This window comes from Xyrauchen texanus, chromosome 17, assembly GCF_025860055.1.
Source record: "Xyrauchen texanus isolate HMW12.3.18 chromosome 17, RBS_HiC_50CHRs, whole genome shotgun sequence".
Taxonomy (NCBI): domain Eukaryota; kingdom Metazoa; phylum Chordata; class Actinopteri; order Cypriniformes; family Catostomidae; genus Xyrauchen; species Xyrauchen texanus.
Genome location: NC_068292.1, coordinates 19,424,746 through 19,441,075, shown reverse-complemented (window position 1 = coordinate 19,441,075; position 16,330 = coordinate 19,424,746).

The following is a 16,330-nucleotide window of genomic DNA, read 5'->3' as shown; positions in this document are numbered from 1 at the left end:
AACGATCAAATGTTGTAGTAGCCTCATTTCCCTTAGAAATGTGATTATATTGCTATTGCTAAACTAATTATTGTCTCCTCCCCTGTTTGCTTCAAGTTCTGTGCATTATATTTTCCTTGGATATTCTGCTGAAAATCTCTTCCTCAGTGTGAAAGCTTGACCATCAAATCCTGCAATGATTTAATGCATCCTTTAGGCCTTGAAAAGTGCAGCCAAGTCAGACGTTGACACAGTTGTAGTGACCACGTTTCAGTCTATTTACAAAGATTCTACTATGTAAGTCCATTAAGAGTTCAGTAGCTCCATTATCTCCATTCTTTATGGTCCATGTTCGCAAATCCTTTATGGTGCCTGAACTTCAATATGCAGAGCACAGCAAAATGATCCAAGATTTACAGTGCATACAAGCTAATCTATTTCATGTATTGTGTATGTTGCCACATGCTAAGGGAGATTTAGGGATTTGTTATCATGGACTTTGAATCATTGAAATGGTTACACCTCATTTGTTATCTAACTCATATGATACAAAACACAGTATGGCTACATTTCAGACTAATGTGTCAATTACATTTTCAGCATGGCCATTCCAATACAAAAATGATTAATTTATCATGTGCATGTATAGATTTATATATGGCAAACTCCATGAATGCAAGTTCACAAAGACACAAACAATTTATTGTACATTGTGGTTTTACTTGTTACTCATCACTGATATACTCATATGCAGTTGTAGGGTTATTTAGATTGTTTAAATAAAACAAAACTGCATGTTTTGGCAGATTTGAACCACGAGCTGAGCACAACATACTAAGAAATATATGTATATAGAACTAGACAAAAAGGTTTTAACATAGGTCATTATTTTGTGTGAATGTACCTGTGAAAGCTATCACTCCTTAAAAGTAAACAGAGCCAAAATATTTGTGGTAATATACAGTATTCCAAGACTGATCACAGAACTTTTCCTTGTGATTGTTGTCATGGGGTGTTAAAAATGTCTCCTTGTGTAATGCTATTTCTCTGAGTCCATGCTATGACTTCTGCTGTCATTAAAACATTTAAATAAATGCCTAGGTCTAAGTGCTAAATGAGATCATTATGATTTTCCTGGCAGGTGGGAAATACAATCTGATTTGACGCTCCTACACACTAAAAGCTTGATTCTTCAAATTTTGGATTTAGTTCCCAACACAGAAAAACAGTGCCGGAAACAGTCCCAAATATTCATAGAAGTTATAGAAGTCAAGCAATCACAAACCCTCAAAATGAAAAAGCCCAACATTTTACAAAATGCTTGAGTGGCCTGGTTAGAAAGACTCCATGTTGAAAATTAAAGAAAGTGGAACTTTTAAACAAGATTTAATCATATATGGCATGTTAAGATTTCTAACGTTTCTGCCAGTTGGATGAAACAAGTTCTAGCGTTAAGGTTGTCACAATTGTTCTAGTTTCACAAGTTTGCATCACAACTCTTTACTCTTGGTCTCAAAAAAACTAGTTATTTAACTGGACAAAACGCAATCTGTGTTATTTAACTAAAGAATGAAATTTCTAAGCTTGAATTATCGCCATTCATGGTCAGTTGAACCCATGTGGGAGTTAATTTCAAGAACTTTGTGGGTGATCATGCCAACAAACAAACTGTTTCCTTTCAACCCCCAAACAAGCAGAAAACCTTCATTCCTTTTGGCCCCGACTGCCTATCCATACACATACTCCTACCATGCTAGCAGCACCTCCCCATTTGGTTGTCCAGGACACACGGCGCCCTCACACTCGCCTACTCACTGGCTTTAACTGCCAGAGCTCAGACAGGTAAAGATTTTGCAAAAGCATTACATCACATTGTACTAGACATAGGCAAACTGGCTGCTTGACTACTGGCAGCTGCAGCACACGAAGGGGAAACGGCTTGTGTTGTTACCATCTCTGGCACTTTCCTTTTTATGGGCTACCATCAGACCACCAGGGAAAAATTTAATGGTGTCATTCACTTTAATGGCAGGTGTATCCACAAGCCAATTGGCTGAGATCCCAAAAAATCTCAAGCTACCAAATGGCTATACTTTGTAGTAAAATATCAGAAACAGATAGCAGCAGTATGGCTAGACAGTGGTCATTTAGGCTCTCTGACTCTCAATGTCTGAAAGCAGAATGTTCAAAATAACCAGTCCACACGCTCACTTTTCTGATAATTTCTTCATTTATTTCCTCTAAAATCCAAGTTTCAAACGTGAGCCAAACATGTGGCACTAATATTGCAAATAGTTCTACAGTGTATATCAGGGAGATTAAATGTATGAAGACATGGCAGCAGTTGAAGCGAATGTTTGTTTTTGTATACTCCAAGTCTTTATGACTGAGCTGCCTCTCTGTGCATAAGGCCAAAACATTTAGGTCAAAGAACAGAAAGGCAAATAACCCTGGTCATGTAACCAGTGTTTTGCTTCTTTGGTGTAACACAGAGATATTCTATATTGAATAAAATGTGACAGATGACAGCCCATGATAATAATTTACATTGATGCAAAAGTCAGACACTTTTTCCAGTGCAACATACAATGCTTTTTGGGGTATAAATTTATTAGCATGTGTGCCCCCTGGGAATTGCTCTTTCAGTTGAGCTAGTCGTGATTAGTCATATAGGTATAATTGGTTTCACTTTGTCTTAAAAGGCCTATAGAATATGTTCTTTCTTTGCTTTATATGTTTTTTTTATAGATAAAGAGACATGACTGTGATATAGTTAGTGAGTAGATCACACTCTGAATTCGATTATTTGAGGTTGAAATTTCTACTGCATAGTAAAATTGGTCTGTGCTAACCGAAATTAGTACCACTGCCTCCAGAAGCTGAAGCTGAGAAGTGTTGTTGACCAGTTTCTGGGTGTCCACAGGTCGGCGCCAAATGCAAGTTGTAGTTTTAGTTGTAAATAATGTAATACAGTCAACATGAATGCATATTTTATTTACTCAGCCCCCCTAACCCAAACCCCAACTCTAAACCTAACCATCAGTGGAGTGCAAATATAATTTTAAGAACGACCACAATGTGTGTCTCTGAGGCTACTCATGCAATGCAAATCAGTAGTGCTAAAAGCAAAAGTGAACACATTCAAAATGGCACTTCCCAGTAACTGGGCAGAATTGGGTTGATTTTAGAATACATGAAAATTCAGAAGCAGCATTTCAATTTCCCTTATGATCTTGTTGGTTAATGACTTTCATAATTGATGGTGAAAGTGCAGGGGACATTAATAAATGTTTATTATTGAAGTCACGTGGTCATATGAAGTCCATATTTTAAACGTTTCTAGAACTTTTGGTATAATCAGATTTTCAGAAGGAATCAGTAAAAATAATGTTAATATTGCATATGACCACAATTACTGTGTTTAATTATTAATGTATTTATTAAAGTTTTTTTTTTTATTAATTACAAATTTAAATGTACTATTTTAAAATATTTTTTTATTTATTATGCCTGAGATTATTGTATTTTTAATGAACCTTAATGAACAGTAACTTCAATGAACACTATGCTCAATGAAGGATTCTTTCCAACCAAGGCTCTGGGTGTTTACTTAATTATTTAATTATCTATATTGGACAAAGTTAACCATTCCCAACTCTGAATTACTTATATACATAAACATCAGATCTGTTTAGCCAGGTGAAATGAAATAATCAATTAATTATTACTTACATGCAAATAATTAAAAAATATTTCTCTCTCTTTCTCTCTCACTTTATCTCACCCTTTCTCTCTCTCTCAAGTTTGCTAAGTTGTGTTTGTTAGAGCAAATCTGGTGTCCTGCTGGAACTGTCAATGTGAAATGTATCTTCCTTTTGCCCAGTCTGCTCTTCCATTTGCAGTCAGCTGGACTGCGGAACTCAGAGGTAATGGTTATAACCATTATAAACTTAATCAGCTTGAAAAGGCTGAACTGCTGACGTGCAATTTTATAAGAAGGCTATCTGCTGGAACGAATACTTTCAAAAAGCAGCTTATGTTTTTGCTTCACTTTTTGTCAGACCATTTGCAGCTATGCTTAGATTAGGTGAATTAATTGTACTTTTAGCCTTTTATTGTTTTATTGGATTTGTTTTCCATATTCAGGCTATACACACAATTTCCACTGTGCTCCATATATGTACATATGTACATTTACTCCTTTGGTCCAACAGCCATATCACCCTGCAGCTCTTGCCTGGTTGCACACTAAAGATTAGCAGGGATGAGCATGACCAGTATCTGGATGGGAGACATCCTGGGGAAAACTAAGGTTGTTCCTGGAAAGGAGTCAACATAAATTAATGTTGACTTTATGGAATTAACTGGTTGATTTTATTGTATTTATAATCAATGAGATTCATTAAATATTCAAAGCCATAAAATGTATTTAACACAGTTTACATATTTACCTAATTTGAGATGATAAAGGTTTCATTCTGTTCTGTGTGATTTCTGGTGCCATATTCAACTTTAAAAGGATTAAAGTTTCAAAGGATAATATAACTTTAACCCAGACTAACTTTAAAATGTTAAAGTGTTGAGTAACACATTCCTTCAACCTGTTCAGCTTATGGACATCATCGAAGGCTGAGTTTTTATTTAAATTGGGAATTATGCTCCTGGAAGTGGTATTATGGAGGCCAGTGGGGAGTGCTCACTCTGTGGTTTGTGTGGGTTCTTATGCCCCAGTATAGTGATGGCGACACAATACTGTAAAAAGTACTGTCTTTCAGGTGAGATATTAAATTGAGGTCCTGACTCTCTGTGGTCATTCAATATCCCAGTGCACTTTTTGTAAAGAGTAGGGGTATAACCCTGGTGTCCTGGCCAAATTCCCCTCATTGGCCCTTATCTATCATGCCATACCTCCTAATAATCTCCATCCCTGAATTGGCTACATCACTCTGCTCTACTCTCCACTCCACCAATAGCTAGTGTGTGTTGAGTGTTCTGGTGCACTATGGCTGACATCACAACATCCAGGTGGATGCTGCTCACTGATGGTGGTTGAGGTGATTCCCTCTATACTATATAAAGTGCTATATTAATATAAGGAATTATTATTATTAAAGTGTATACATTTGGGGGCCTGGGTAGCTCAGCGAGTATCTGACTACCACCCCTGGAGTCATGAGTTTGAATCCAGGGCATTCTGAGTGACTCCAGTCAGGTCTCCTAAGAACCCAAATTAGCCCGGTTGCTAGGGAGGGTGTAGTCACATGGAGTAACCTCCTCATGGTCACTATAATGTGTGGTTCCGCTTTCGGTGGGACACATGGTGAGTTGTGCGTGGATGCTGTGGAGAATAGCGTGGGCCTCCACATGCGCTACATCTCCGAAGTAACTTGCTCAACAAGCAACATGATAAGATGCATGGATTGATGGTCTCAGACGCGGAGGCAACTGGGATTCGTCCTCCGCCACCTCGATTGAGGCGAGTAACTACGCCACCTCGAAGGACTTAGAGCACATTGAGAATTGGGCATTCCATATTGGGGAAAAAAGGGGAGAAAAAAAGTGTATAAATTTAACAAATATAGCATCTGACATCTCAAGACCAAAGCATGATGGTATATGCACTCCAAACACATCTTATTACCACATTGAACCATGACATTTATCATTATCTTTCCATGGTGTATTCCAAAAGGACTAACAAAACTTTATAATACCACACTGTAAAAAATAAATCAATAATACAAATAATTAAAAAAATAACATTGATGTCCTGTTAACTACATTTTCTCCGATTTTTAGAAATACTCAATGCCATAAGTGCAAAATGTACCTACTGTATATTCACAAGGGCAGAATCCTGTGGAGTTATTTATACCAACGTCCCTTTATATACATTTTAAATCAACTACTATTTAACTTGGTTTTATGCCCATGTGCAGCTATTTTCTATGTAGGCATACCAATACAGTGCCTACTGTATAAACTTGAATGGGGAAAGGCTGACATGCAGTCATGTCCCTCAGACACATCTGGACCCTCCTCTGATGTTTCTCCTAACAGCTGTTCCACTATCCCACTCTCTTATCGCCATCTCACATACTCCCGCAAACAAGCTGCTATCAGTTTCACCCATGGGGAAATTATGTCATCATCAGGCTTTCCTTTTTGGCTAGAGTTATGAATGCTCTGTGTCGGGGTTACTCAACTTTTGAAACATATTGGAAGCATCTAATTTGTAACAATTGTACATAGGAACAGCTGTACAAGGTGTACAAATGTTTACGGCATTTAATGAATAAATTAATGTTGACTTTATGGAATTAACTGGTTGATTTTATTGTATTTAAAATCAATGAGATTAATTAAATATTCAAAGCCATAAAATGTATTTAACACAGTTGACATATTTACCTAATTTGACATGATAAAGGTTTCATTCTGTTCTGTGTGATTTCTGGTGCCATATTCAACTCAAAGGATTAAAGTTTCAAAGGATAATATAACTTTAACCCAGATTAACTTTGTGTTGAGTAACACTATACATTCCTTCAACCTGTTCAGCTTATGGACATCATCGAAGGCTGAGTTTTTATTTAAATTGGGAATTATCCTCCTTTATTTTCAATATGGGAAAGTGATGAAGCAATGATCTCTGGATTGTAGAGGTTTTATTTCCCACCGGCATTGGGCCAGCTCTTTGTAAGACCCAAATGGGCTGGAACCAGTTAGAGCAGGATTTGAAATTGTGAAGCTCTGTTTACATAGCCAGGGCAAGAAGCCATCAGCTGTCCAACAAACAGAAAGTAAAAGCAAGCTGCTCCCAGGCAGCAGAACAAAGTCACATTAATTGGCCCTTTGCTCAGCCCCACCTCAAAACAATTACTTTCCTCATCAACTTGAAATATATGCTAGAACACAGCTGTCAGGTCTCAGTAATGATTTGGGTATGGACCAGTAACTTATCAATGCAATGCAAAGGTGGGGAAGACCTGCTGTGTCTGCCAGCAGGCCTTCCGCACCTTTTTAGAGCCCTGGAAGAGACAAGGGGAGGGAAAGGGGAGAGGGAAAGAGTGAGGCAGGACACGCTGTTGTTCGATCCTCAACTGCTTCTCTGCCCTCTGGCAGATGGCAGCGAGTCCTCTGGTCCCTGGTGGATGGAACCGCTCCTCCCCTTCATTAGCGGATGGCAGAGGGTCCTCAGACTCTCGATGGCCAGCAGCGACCCCTCCGTCCCTGGCAGGTGGATGCAGCTGCTCCTCTGGTGGATGGCAGTGGCGAGGACTGTGTAACAGCACATCCCTCCTCTCTCCTAGATTTCGGCATTTCTGTAATAATATTAGGATGGGCAAGGAGGAGGTGGGAACTGGCGGAACAGTAAACATAAACTTTAATCTCGCTCTCCTGACGTTTAGCTGATTCAGCGCCGGCCATGCTCCATCATGACATGGCCATGCCTCCTCCTCATCACAAACATCTTTCTAAATATTAAGTCTCAAACTTTATTAAACTGTTGTTTTTTTCCATCCAGATGTAGAGCAGAGGAGGGTAGGGCCGGGCTGGAACAACACATGGAGGGGCGTTCTGTCCACTGGGGGTCGGTCTGACTCCGGTCCGGAGCGGCTGCCTTCTGCCTGAGAGGGTGGAGGAGTGATCGGGGACCACGTGATGGTGCATCAGAGAACCGCTGAGTGAGTTTATTTTTTCCCCCTCTCTCTCTGTCGCTCCGTGTTGGCCTTTATCCCTTGCCTATTTTGTTTTGTTGTTGTTTTTACCCTCCTGCCTCGTCCCAGGTCAAGTAAGGCATGGATGACCCGCTGGCAGACAAGGCGCATTATCATTAAACTATTATTTACAGTCAGGTCCATAAATATTGGGACATCGACACAATTCTAATCTTTTTGGCTCTATACACCACCACAATGGATTTGAAATTAAACAAACAAGATGTGCTTTAACTGCAGACTTTCAGCTTTCAGCTTTTTTGTATATGTGCCTCCCACTTTTTAAGGGACCTAAAGTAATGGGACAATTGGCTGCTCAGCTGTTCCATGGCCAGGTGTGTGTTATTCCCTCATTATCCCGTTTAAAAGGAGCAGATAAAAGGTCCAGAGTTCATTTCAAGTGTGCTATTTGCATTTGGAATCTGTTGCTGTCAACTCTCAATATGAGATCCAAAGAGCTGCCACTATCAGTGAAGCAAGCCATCATTAGGCTGAAAAATCAAAACAAACACATCAGAGAGATAGCAAAAACATTAGGTGTGGCCAAATCAACTGTTTGGAACATTCTTAAAAAGAAAGAACGCACCGGTGAGCTCAGCAACACCAAAAGACCCAGAAGACCACGGAAAACAACTGTGGTGGATGACCGCAGAATTCTTTCCCTGGTGAAGAAAACACCCTTCACAACAGTTGGCCAGATCAAGAATACTCTCCAGGAGGTAGGTGTATGTGTGTCAAAGTCAACAATCAAGGGAAGACTTCACCAGAGTGAATACAGAGGGTTCAACACAAGATGTAAACCATTGGTGAGCCTCAAAAACAGGAAGGCCAGATTAGAGTTTGCCAAACAACATCTAAAAAAGCCTTCACAGTTCTGGAACAACATCCTATGGACAGATGAGACAAAGATCAACTTGTACCAGAGTGATGGGAAGAGAAGAGTATGGAGAAGGAAAGGAACTGCTCATGATCCAAAGCATACCACCTAATCAGTGAAGCATGGTGGTGGTAGTGTCATGGCGTGGGCATGTATGGCTGCCAATGGAACTGGTTCTCTTGTATTTATTGATGATGTGACTGCTGACAAAACAGCAGGATGAATTCTGAAGTGTTTCGGGCAATATTATCTGCTTATATTCAGCCAAATGCTTCAGAACTCATTGGACGGCGCTTCACAGTACAGATGGACAATGACCCGAACCATACTGCGAAAGCAACCAGGTTTAAGGGAAAGAAGTGGAATGTTATGCAATGGCCAAGTCAATCACCTGACCTGAATCCGATTGAGCATGCATTTCAATTGCTGAAGACAAAACTGAAGGGAAAATGCCCCAAGAACAAGCAGGAACTGAAGACAGTTGCAGTAGAGGCCTGGCAGAGCATCACCAGGGATGAAACCCAGCGTCTGGTGATGTCTATGCGTTCCAGACTTCAGGCTGTAATTGACTGCAAAGGATTTGCAACCAAGTATTAAAAAGTGAAAGTTTGATTTATGATTGTTAATCTGTCCCATTACTTTTGGTCCCTTAAAAAGTGGGAGGCACATATACAAACTGTTGTAATTCCTACACCGTTCACCTGATTTGGATGTAAATACCCTCAAATTAAAGCTGAAAGTCTGCAGTTAAAGCACATCTTATTCATTTCATTTCAAATCCATTGTGGTGGTGTATAGAGCCAAAAAGATTAAAATTGTGTCGATGTCCCAATATTTATGGACCTGACTGTATATTGCCAAGCCGGTTCTCGCCTCCTCCTTTACACCAGATTATTCTTTTTTCCTGTTTCCACCCTAGTCTCCCACATCTCTTCAATCATTAACATAAAAGCTGGTCAGGAAGCTATTATTTTACAACATAATGGCAAACAGGTCCAGATAAAATTAACTGACACCTGTTTTGTTTTTGATTCACCATTGTACATGGGAGTGACACTGGTCACATGTTTGACACATTTCCACACTTTTGGAATTATTTAGTTGTCATTCAAAAACAAATGACAGTAACAAATAGTCATGATTGCAATATTTGTTAATATTTAAAGCACTTGTATTGTGAAACATTAATAGAAAACAAGTTCTTTTTTTTTTAAAATTTGCAATTCAAATTGCTATCATACCCTCTCCGGGAACCAGCACCTTATCGTGGTGGAGAGGTTTGTGTGCCCTTATGATCCTGAGGGTTGTGTTGTCTGGAGCCATGTGCTCCTGGTAGGGTCTCCCAAGGCAAAGTGGTCTCAGGTGAGGGGCCAGACTAAGAATGGTTCAAAAATGACTCATGGATAAAACGGCAAGAGGAGGAGTTACCCTGCCCGGAGGAAGCCCGGGGCCCCTGTCTGGAGCCAGGCCCAGATGGAGGGCTCGTCGGCGAGCGCCTGGTGGCCGGGCTTGTCACGGAGCCCGGCCGGGCACAGCCCGAAGAAGCAACGTGGAACCCCCCTCTACATCCCTTGGGCCCACCACCCATTGGAGGAACCGCAGGAGTCGGGTGCGCTGCCATATGGGCGGCAGTGAAGGCCGTGGGCCTCGACGGACCAGACCCGGGCAGCAAAGGCTTGCTCTGGGGACGTGGAATGTCACCTCACTGGGGGAAGGAGCCGGAACTAGTGAGGGAGGTGGAGCGTTACCAGTTGGATCTGGTGGGGCTTACATCGACGCACAGTTTTGGCTCTGGATCCGTACTCCTGGATAGGGGATGGACTCTATTCTTCTCTGGAGTTTCCCAGGGTGTGAGGCGACGGGCGGGTGTGGGGATACTCACGAGTCCCCGGCTGAGCGCCACTACGTTGGAGTTTACCCGGTGGACCGAGAGGGTCGCCTCCCTACGACTCACGGTTTGTGGGGGAAAACTCTGACTGTTGTCTGTGCATATGCACCGAATAGCAGTTCAGAGTATTCGGCCTTCTTGGAGACCCTGAATGGAGTCCTGAATAGGGCCCCAGTAGGGGACTCCATAGTGATGCTGGGTGACTTCAATGCACACGTGGGAAATGACAGGGACACCTGGAAAGGCGTGATTGGGAGGAACGGCCTCCTGATCTGAACTCAAGTGGATGTTTGTTATTAGATTTCTGTGCTAGTCATGGATTATCTATAACAAACACCATGTTTGAACATAAGGAGGCTCATAAGTGTACGTGGTACCAGAGCACCCTAGGCCGAAGGTCGATGATCGATTTTGTAATCGTGTCGTCGGATCTGAGGCCATATGTTTTGGACACTCGGGTAAAGAGAGGGGCAGAGCTGTCAACCGATCACCATCTGGTGGTGAGTTGGGTCAGGGGTGGGGAAAGACTCTGGACAGACCTGGGAAGCCCAAGCGAGTAGTGCGGGTGAACTGGGAACGTTTGGAGGAGGTCCCTGTCCATGAGATCTTCAACTCACACCTCCGGCGGAGCTTTTCAGGCATCCCTGCGGAGGTTGGGGACATTGAACCGGAGTGGGCAATGTTCAAAGCTTCCATTGCCGAAGCCGCGGTGGAGAGCTGCGGCCTCAAGGTTTTAGGTGCCGCAAGGGGTGGTAACCCTCGAACACCGTGGTGGACACGGGTGGTCAGGGAAGCCGTCCGACTGAAGAAAGAGGCCTTCCGGGATTTGTTGTCCCGGAGGTCTCCGGAGGCAGTTGCAAGGTACCGACAGGCCCGAAGGGCTGCGGCCTCGGCCGTGTGGGAGGCAAAGCAGTGGGTGTGGGAAAGGTTCGGAGAAGCCATGGAGAAGGACTTTCGGTCCGCACCAAAGTGCTTCTGGAAAACCGTCCGCCACCTTAGGAGGGGGAAACGGGGAACCATTCAAGCTGTATACAGCAAAGATGGGACGCTGTTGACCTCAACCGAGGAGGTTATTGGGCGGTGGAAGGAACACTTTGAAGAACTCCTAAATCCCAACACGCCCTCTATGGTAGAGGCAGAGCCGGAGGATGATGGGGGATCAGATTCTATTTCCCTGGGGGAGGTCACTGAGGTAGTCAAACAACTCCGCAGTGGCAAAGCCCCGGGGATTGATGAGATCCGACCAGAAATGCTGAAAGCTCTGGATGTGGAGGGGTGTCATGGATGACACGCCTCTTCAACATTAGCGTGGAAATCTGGGACAGTGCCTAAGGAGTGGCAGAACGGGGTGGTGGTTCCCTCTTCAAAAAGGGGGATCAGAGAGTGTGTGCCAACTACAGGGGTATCACACTTCTCAGCCTCCCTGGTAAAGTTTACTCCAAGGTGCTGGAGAGGAGGGTTCGGCCGATTGTCGAACCTCAGATTGAAGAGGAACAATGCGGTTTTCGTCCTGGCCGTGGAACGACGGACCAGATCTTTACTCTGCAAGGATCCTGGAGGGGGCCTGGGAGTATGCCCATCCGGTCTACATGTGTTTTGTGGATCTGGAGAAGGCGTATGACCGGGTCCCCGGGAGAGACTGTGGGAGGTGCTGCGGGAGTACGGGGTGGGGGGTCCCTTCTTAGGGCGATCCAATCCCTGTACGTCCAAAGCGAGGGCTGTGTCCGGGTCCTCGGCACAAAGTCGACTTCATTCCATGTGGGGTTGGTCTCCGCCAAGGCTGCGCTTTGTCACCAATCCTGTTTGTGATATTCATGGACAGGATATCGAGGCGTAGTCGGGGTGGGGAAGGTGTGCGGTTCGGTGGGCTGGGGATCTCATCGCTGCTTTTTGCAGATGATGTTGTCTTCATGTCATCATCGGTCCGTGACCTTCAGCTCTCACTGGATCGCTTGGCAGTCGAGTGTGAAGCAGCTGGGATGAGGATTAGCACCTCTAAATCTGAGGCCATGGTTCTCAGCAGGAAACCGATGGAGTGCGTACTACAGGTAGGGAATGAGGTTTTGCCCCAAGTGAAGGAGTTCAAGTACCTCGGGGTCTTGTTCATGAGTGAGGGGACAATGGAGCGGGAGGTTGGCCGGAGAATCGGGGCAGCAGGGGCGGTATTGCACTCGCTCTATCGCACCGTTGTCACGAAAAGAGAGCTGAGCCGAAGGCAAAGCTCTCGATCTACCGGTCAATTTTTGTTCCTACCCTCACCAATGGTCATGAAGGTTGGGTCATGACCGAAAGAACTAGGTCGCGAGTACAAGCGGCCGAAATGGGCTTCCTCAGAAGGGTGGCGGGCTTCTCCCTTAGAGATAGGGTGAGGAGCTCAGTCATCCGTGAGGAGCTCGGAGTAGAGCCGCTGCTCCTTTGCGTTGAAAGGAGTCAGTTGAGGTGGTTTGGGCATCTGGTAAGGATGCCCCCTGGCCGCCTCCCTAGGGAGGTGTTTCAGGCACGTCCAGCTGGGAGGAGGCCTCAGGGAAGACCCAGGACTAGGTGGAGAGATTACATCTCCACACTGGCCTGGGAACGCCTCGGGGTCGCCCAGTCAGAGCTGGTTAATGTGGCTCGGGATAGGGAAGTTTGGGGCCCCCTGCTGGAGCAGCTGCCCCCGCGACCCGACTTCGGATAAGCGGTTGAAGATGGATGGATGGATGGATGGAATTGCTATCATACAGTTTAAACATTTTAATATCATTTTAATATTTCCCAGAAGTCTCCAAATGTGTTACAATGACAAAGCCAATGAGCTTTAAGGGTGAGGGGATTTGACTGCTTTTGTTTCAGCAGTTAGTTCTGGTACTTACATGCTGATATATTTAGTTTTTATTTAATGTCATTACAACAATGATATGGTTCTGGTTTTGTGGTTACAAGATTGTGTTGTATGTAAATGGGACAAAAAGTTCAATTTAACCAAATTACCTGCACAAAACACAGTAAGATTCACAAGATAAGTAACAAGAATTACATTAAGTCCACTACATAGAACAACAATCTTACAATAATTACATGACATGAACGTACTACCAGTAACATACTTTTGGGCAACAAAATGGTGTAGTTACAGCATTGCAGCCAGAACTAACTGCTGAAACAAAACCAGTCAAATCCCCTCACCATTAAAGCTCATTGGCTTAGTCAGTGTAACACATTTGGATACTTCTGGGAAATATTAAAATGGCTCTTAGCCCAGGAACACAGGAATCATTACACTCAAACATTATTTAACCTACCTATACTCAAGGAATTGGCATAAACTTTAAGTATTGACAAAAATACAGAATTAAATAAATAAGGGGAAATCAATCTATCTTTATACATTAGTAATGCATTAATAGTTTCTTCGAGCTAGGATTTATAAAGAGTGTAATATCTATTCATAGTAAGAAGAAAACAGTGGATACGACCTCACAAAGAGAATTGGAGAAGGCACATGTGTGGTGGTGGTGAACTCTGTATTGATTGTCATTGTTTACATGTAAATCTCAAATTAACACAACAAATCTTGATGTTTACGAGAAATAGTTTGTGTTGATGTACATTTAATGTATTCAAGGACCATCTAATTGCCATTGTGGCAAGTCAAACTTCCTGAAATGAAATGTTTGCAAACTGTTAAACACATCATTGCAGTCTCTGGGAACGGCTGCAGGATTCAGAGAATCTTGCCATCACTATGGCTTCTCAAAAGCATTACCCCTGGGTCTACTTTTCCATGAACCCCGGTAGAGCTCTCTCCTTTCTGAGCTAAACAGAGACAGCCAGGGTCCAAAGCCAAAAGACTGGGTGAGTATGTATATCAGTGCTAACAGTTTGCAGAAATGGCAGCTTTTCAAATCACTGCAGATACAAAACATGACTAATATCCCTGGTGATCTTTTCTTTTTCCCTCCCATCTCATTTGTTCAAGTCTGTTGTGTTCTAAAGAACAGTTAGAAACAGGTTTCAAGCTTTAACTGCAGAATAAAAATAAATAATAAAATAATAAAGAAATAAAATGAAAACAAATACAATTGATAAGCACTTGAGACATCTGAACACTTAAGCCAGTTAAACTGCTTCCTGGAAATCCATGATCTGTTCTTAAGGAAGAACTGGACACCACAAGGAAAATATTCAACTTGTTAGAATGTAACTACTCTTAATCAAGGGAAGAAATGGGGAGTATAAATGGAAATTATTCATAACAAAAGACACAATAATTTGTCTTTGAACATATATTTTATGTTGCAGTATGACCCAACATTACATGCCAATTACTTCTGGCTAATGGTCAGGCTTTCACACAAATCGAAGGTTAGTTAAAATAAATTTAATCGAGGTTAGTTAAACACTTACAATAAAAGTGAATGGGGCCAGTTTTTGGAGGGCTTAAATGGCAAAAATTTGAGGCTTATAATTGTATAAAAGCACTTACATTTATTCATCTTTAAAACTTTTGTATTCTCTGAGCTATAGCTAAAGATGTGTAAACCGTAGTTTATGGTCATCTTAGGGTTTTAGGGTTAATTCTGAGGGTGGAGTTCAAGCAGCCTCTCGCGTGATGTAGCATGTTTGGCATGTTCATGCGAGAACTGACACGTGAAATACGAAAATGGAAGAGGAGGAATGTTATACAGAAGATTAATTGGTTTTGCTATAGATTTGTATAATTTTCTTTTTCAAAACTGAAAAACATTCGATTACGTCTGTGGTTATAATCGCAAGAGGAAAGACTAACTTTTCACAGATTCCCTATCAATGATACTGAGTGACTGCTCGCTGTTCACTGGGATATCAAACCATCAACACTAACATCAACACCAATTGAGTCACTCAAAATATTGAGGCTGTGCGGTGCGGTGAACAGTTTTTCTTCTGATGATTTCAGACCAGCTGAGGGATCCGACGATATCGACATGCCAATGCACTTCACGTGAGAGGCAGTTTGAACTCCACACTTCTGAACATGTATAACTTGCCGGAAGTGAAAATTTTTAGTAAAAAAAAGTTTTTGTAAACACACCTAGCGTTTTTCTTCAAAAGACATTAATTAATCCACTGGAGTTGTATGGATTACTTTTATTTTGGTACCATTCACTTGCATTTTATTGACAGAGTTTGATGCAGTGAGATCCAGCAGATGGAAAATTACTTCAATAAATCAGATGATTTGTCGAAGTAATAACACATTTTATTTGTACATAAATTAGTAAAATTAATAAAATATGAATTAATGAGAATAAATGAAATTATAAAAGGAAAAAAAATTAAGTTTGGATCTTTAATGTTAAGTAGATATATCTTAAGGATATATCCAAGGACTAAGTCCTGGAATTAATCTAACAGTACTATGACTTGTCTAGTGAAAATGAACTAAGTAATTAAATTAAAGAAGTTAAAGTACGGATAGTAAGATGAGGCCTCAAAGTTGGAAATCAGATGCAAAGAGAGAGAGGGTGGAGTTGTTAGTTTGAGGACCAAAAATTAAGTTAATGTATTTATACCCTCATGAGACTCTTTTGGTACAGTGCGTCCTGCACAGTTTGGAGTTAACTCAAGGTTTTCATGACATATTGTTATGACCTAATGAAGTGCGAAGTCTGCAGTTAAGTGGACTTGAGAACTGGACGTAAAGACCAGAACTACACAAGTGTGTCTTATCTTGTGTGGGCATATGTGCAAGACTCCCGTATGCACATTACTTGTACAAGGATAGAGAACGAGCATGAAGTAATCTTCACACACACACACACATTGAACATATAAGGCTTGTGTCTGGTAACATGAATATCCATCCTTGTATTCCTGTGTTGTATACAAGGAATACATGGAGTC